The sequence below is a fragment of the Dermochelys coriacea genome, chromosome 1 (genome assembly GCF_009764565.3).
Source record: "Dermochelys coriacea isolate rDerCor1 chromosome 1, rDerCor1.pri.v4, whole genome shotgun sequence".
NCBI lineage: Eukaryota > Metazoa > Chordata > Testudines > Dermochelyidae > Dermochelys > Dermochelys coriacea.
The window spans coordinates 74895983-74901600 of NC_050068.2; the positions used below are offsets into that span (position 1 = coordinate 74895983).

The 5618-nt window shown below is 43.7% G+C and overlaps 1 long non-coding RNA gene across 1 annotated transcript; it reads right to left on the reverse strand.

The window, feature by feature from the left end:
• Positions 1-311: 311 nt before the first annotated feature.
• LOC122457620 lies at positions 312-4899 on the reverse strand. Its single transcript, XR_006277257.1, has 3 exons — positions 4767-4899; positions 402-416; positions 312-322 (listed from the first exon to the last, which is right to left on the reverse strand). It is a non-coding gene; the product is annotated as an uncharacterized LOC122457620 (long non-coding RNA).
• Positions 4900-5618: the final 719 nt, after the last annotated feature.

Here is a 5618-nt window from a genome sequence, read left to right on the forward strand (position 1 = left end):
CTTAGAACAACGCTTCCTCAGTTCTCATCCCCTAATGCCCCTACTCTACTTGCGCTACATTGATGACATCTTCATCCTCTGGACCCATGGAAAAGAAGCCCTTGAGGAATTCCACCAGGATTTCAACAATTTCCATTCCACCATCAACCTCAGCCTGGACCAGTCCACACAAGAGATCCACTTCCTGGACACTACAGTGCTAATAAGCGATGGTCACATAAACACCACCCTATATCGGAAACCTACTGACCGCTATTCCTACCTACATGCCTCTAGCTTTCATCCAGATCACACCACACAATCCATTGTCTACAACCAAGCTCTACAATATAACCGCATTTTCTCCAACCCCTCAGACAGAGACAAACACCTACAAAATCTCTATCAAGCATTCTTACAACTACAATACCCACCTGCTGAAGTGAAGAAACAGATTGACAGAGCCAGAAGAGTACCCAGAAGTCACCTACTACAGGACAGGCCCAACAAAGAAAATAACAGAACGCCACTAGCCATTACCTTCAGCCCCCAACTAAAACCTCTCCAATGCATCATCAAGGATCTACAACCTATCCTGAAGGATGACCCATCACTCTGACAGATCTTGGGAGACAGGCCAGTCCTTGCTTACAGACAGCCCCCCAACCTGAAGCAAATACTCACCAGCAAACACACACCACACAACAGAACCACTAACCCAGGAACCTATCCTTGCAACAAAGCCCGTTGACAACTCTGTCCATATCTATTCAGGGGACACCATCATAGGGCCTAATCACATCAGCCACACTATCAGAGGCTTGTTCATCTGCGCATCTACCAATGTGATATATGCCATCATGTGCCAGCAATGCCCCTCTGCCATGTACATTGGTCAAACTGGACAGTCTCTACGTAAAAGAATAAATGGACACAAATCAGACGTCAAGAATTATAACATTCAAGAACCAGTCGGAGAACACCTCATTCTCTCCGGTCACTCGATTACAGACCTGAGAGTGGCTATCCTTCAACCAAAAAACTTCAAAAAGAGACTCCAACGAGAGACTGCTGAATTGGAATTAATTTGCAAACTGGATACAATTAACTTAGGCTTGAATAGAGACTGGGAGTGGATGGGTCATTACACAAAGTAAAACTATTTCCCCATGTTATTTCTCCCCCCCTCCCCCAGACTGTTCCTCAGACATTCTTGTTAACTGCTGGAAATGGCCCACCTTGATTATCACCATGAAAGGTTTTCTCCTCTCCCCCTCTTCCTGCTGGTAATAGCTCATCTTAAGTGATCACTGTCCTTACAGTGTGTATGATAAAACCCATTGTTTCATGTTCTCTGTGTGTATATATAAATCTCCCCACTGTATTTTCCACCAAATGCCTCCGATGAATTGAGCTGTAGCTCACGAAAGCTTATGCTCAAATAAATTTGTTAGTCTCTAAGGTGCCACAAGTACGCCTTTTCTTTTTGTGAATACAGACTATCATGGCTGCTACTCTGAAACCCTACAGTCCAGTTAGTTTGTCATCTGTAGTATGTAAGGTCTTGGAAAAAATTTTGAAGGAGAAAGTAGTTAAGGACATTTGAGGTCAATGGTAATTTGGATAAAATACAACATGGTTTTACAAAAGGTAGATCGTTTCAAACCAATCTGATTTTCTTCTTTCAGAAGGTAACAGATTTTTTTAGACAAAGGAAACTTAGTGGATCTAATTTACCTCGATTTCAGTAAGGCATTTGCTACGGTTCCACATGGGGAATTATTAGCTAAATTGGAAAAATTGGGAATCAATATGAAAACTTAAAGGTGGATAAGGAACTGGTTAAAGGGGAGACTACAACGGGTCACGCTGAAAGGTTAACTATCAGTCTGGAAGGAGGTTACTAGTTGAGTTCCTCAGGGATTGGTTTTGGGAAGAATCTTATTTAATCTTTTTATTAATGACCTTGGCACAAAAAGCGGGAATGTGCTAATAAAGTTTACAGATGACACAAAGCTGGGAGGTATTGCCAATACAGAGAAGGACCGGGATATCATACAGGAAGATCTGGATGACCTTGTAAACTGCAGTAATAGTAATAGGATGAAATTTAATAATGAAAAGTGCGAGGTCATGCATTTAGGGATTAATAACAAGATTTTTTTTATAAACTGGGGGCGCATCACTTGGAAGTAAGAGAGGAAGAGAAGGACCTCGGAGTGTTGGTTGATCACAGGATGACTATGAGCTGCCAATGTGCTATGGCTGTGAAAAAAGCTAATGCGGTCTTGGGATGCATCAGGCGAGGTATTTCCAGTAGAGATAAGGAGGTGTTAGTACCATTATGCAAGGCACTGGTGAGACCTCATCTGGAATATTGTGTGCAGTTCTGGTCTACTATGTTTAAGAAAGATGAATTCAAACTGGAACAGGTACAGAGAAGGGCTACTAGGATGATCCGAAGAATGGAAAACCTGTTTTATGAAAGGAGACTCAAAGAGCTTGGCTTGTTTAGCCTAACCAAAACAAGTCTGAGAGGAGATATGATTTCTCTCTATAAGTATATCAGAGGGATAAATACCATGGAGGGAGAAGAATTATTTAAGCTCAGTACCAGTATGGACACAAGAACAAATGGATATAAACTGGCCATCAGGAAGTTTAGACTTGAAATTAGATGAAGGTTTCTAACCATCAGAGGAGTGAAATTATAGAACAACCTTCCAAGGGAAGGAGTGGGGGCAAAAGACATATCTGGCCTCAAGACTAAGCTTGATAAGTTTATGGAAGGGATGATATGATGAGAGAGCCTAATTTTGGCAATTAATTGATCTTCAACTATTCATGGTAAATATGCCCAATGGTCTGTGATAGGATGTTAGATAGGGTGGGATCTGAGTTCTACAGATAATTTTTTCCTGGGTGTCTGGCTGATGAGTCTTGCTCACATACTCAGGGTTTAGCTGATCGCCATATTTGGGGTCAGGAAGGAATTTGGGGTCAGGGCAGAGGCCCTGGGGGTTTTTCACCTTCCTCTGCAGTGTGGAGCATGAGTCACTTGTTGGAGGATTCTCTGCACCTCAAAGTCTTTAAACCACGATTAGAGGACTTCAGTAGGTCAGACATAGGTTAGGGGTTTGTTACAGGAGTGGGTGGATGAGATTCTGTGGCCTGCGTTGTGCAGGAGGTCAGACTAGATTATCATAATGGTCCCTTCTGACCTTAAAGTCTATGAGTCTAAGAGGGAGGGAAGGGGCTCTGCACATGGATCTGAAGCATAAAGGCATGAGTGGTGTGAAGTGGCCAATTCAACTAATGAGAAGTTCTCAGCTGAATGTATACAACCTGAACAATAACTCTGAGATCTATGAAGTATTCCAGTAATCTCTATGGGTGTTCTCCTCTTCCCTCCTCAGTGTCAGTGCTTTTGAGCCTGTGATATGTACCAAGCATGCTGTTTCTCAAATTCTGACCCCAGTCCCAGCACTGTATGCTGGTGCATGCTCCAAGCATGTCTGTTCCAGTTCCTCAGTGGGAGAAGGGGGCAGGGTTTGGGGCTCAAACTCCTACAGAAGGGCAGGGCTTCCCCAAATATCCACTTACATGGAGTAGGGGTATGGAGAGGGGCTCAGACACCTCTAGAGATACAAATTCCCCATGAGATCATGATTCACATGGAGGGGATAAGGGAGTGGGGCTCAGATTTCCCTAATAGGGTGAGGTCCCCTCAGATTCTGAGTCACGTGGGGGGACAGAAAGGGAGGCTCTCATTTCCCTATAAGGGGAGGTCCCCCGGATTTTGAGGCAGGAAGAGGGGAAGCCCCTCCACCCCCATAGATTCTGACACACAAACAAACAAACAAAAACACACACATACACACCCCTTCCCACTCCGAGTTATTCCCCACTACCCCTGCCATTCATACACCCACCTCTATATTTCCCTCCCAATGCCCTACCCTTTCCCTCCACTCCCACTTCCCCCAGTCCCATTTTTGACTCATACCTTGTTCTAGGACATCACATGTAGGTTAAATAGAGCTTCCCGAGTTTTTTCTGCATAACATCTCTAAAATACAGCCTTTGCTATCCATCCACACAGCTAAAACTCTCATCCAGATTCTCATCATCTCACATGTCAATTACAGCAACATACATTTCTTTGGAATTGAAAGAGGCAGGGCAAGATTGCTTGTACACATTCCAAATGGTACTGCAAAGATACTTTACCTGCCCCATCTCTTTGAACTTGCCATCCCTTTCCTAGTTTCTCTGCTCACTCTTGCATCAAACTTAAACTTGTCTTAACTTGAAAGGCCATTCACAACTTATCTGCATCTTATCTATCATCATAGGCGCCGACTCCATGGGTGCTCTGGGGCTGGAGCATCCACAGGGAAAAAATGGTGGGTGCTGAGCACCCACCACCAGCCCACTTATCAGTCCCCCCCCCATCACCTCAGTGCCTCCCACCCGCTGCAAACAGCTGTTTTACAACAGTCAGGAGACTTGGAGGGAGGAGGAAGAGCGAGGCTATCGCATGCTAAGGGAAGGAAGCGGAAATGGACGGGAAGAGGAAGGATGGGGCCAGAGCAGGAGTGGGAAGAGACTGGGCAGGGGTGGAGTAGGGGTGGGTAAAGGAAAGACAGGGGTGAGGCCTTGAGGGAAGGGGTGGAGTGGAGGTGGGGCCTAGGACAGGGCCAGGGGTTTAGCATCCCTCGGCACTTTGGAAAGTCAGCACCTGTGTCTATCATCTCATTCATTATCAAAATGTCAGCTCTCACCACCCATTAGCCCATGATGCCAGCTTCCATCACCCATTTATTAAAATTTCAAACAAGTACCTTTGTACTTTCTCCTATGCTGCCCCTTATGCTTGGGAGAAGCTCCCCATAAAAATCTGCAAAGTTACTTATTATTCCCTTTAAAATCCCTCCATAAATCTTTCCTTTGCTTTGACACCTATAAAAGACAATTAAGCTATTGGTGCATTGACTGTCACAGTGACCAGTATTTTGTGATTGTGTCCTTGTACTCCTCCATCTGTTGTCTCTTGTGTACTCAGACTTTCAGCTTTTGGGGACAGGACCATCTTTTGTTCTGGATTTGTACAGCACCTAGCACAATAGGGTCCTGATCCATGACTAGTGTTCCTGAGTACTATGGTAAAACAAATAACAGTAAGTAATAATAAAAGAGAGTCAGAGGAAGAATTTGAAGAAAGATGTGGACATTTGCTTGGCGCACAGAAATAAAAAAATGATTGTGAACACAGGAAGTAGCATGGAAAAAGACACTTAACCACTAGTGAGAGACGGAGGCAACAGGAGGGACGAGAGGATGAATGGTACAGTGCAAGAGGGAAAAGAAAACAATCTGTCAACCCAGAGCACTTTGAACTCCTTATTTTATTCTTTGGATTGTTTTCACTTGTGTATGATTTATTCATTAATCTGCAATATTTCTACACTTTCATCAGAAGCTCAATGGATCCAAAATGATCCATGACCTTTCTGCTACTGAGGCACCAATGCCTTAACAAGTACATTTAGGATTTCTTTTATTTATTTATTTATTGTAAGTCATTTGCTGGTACAGACTGTACTCCATGGAAATTAAACATCTAAAAAAACCACTTT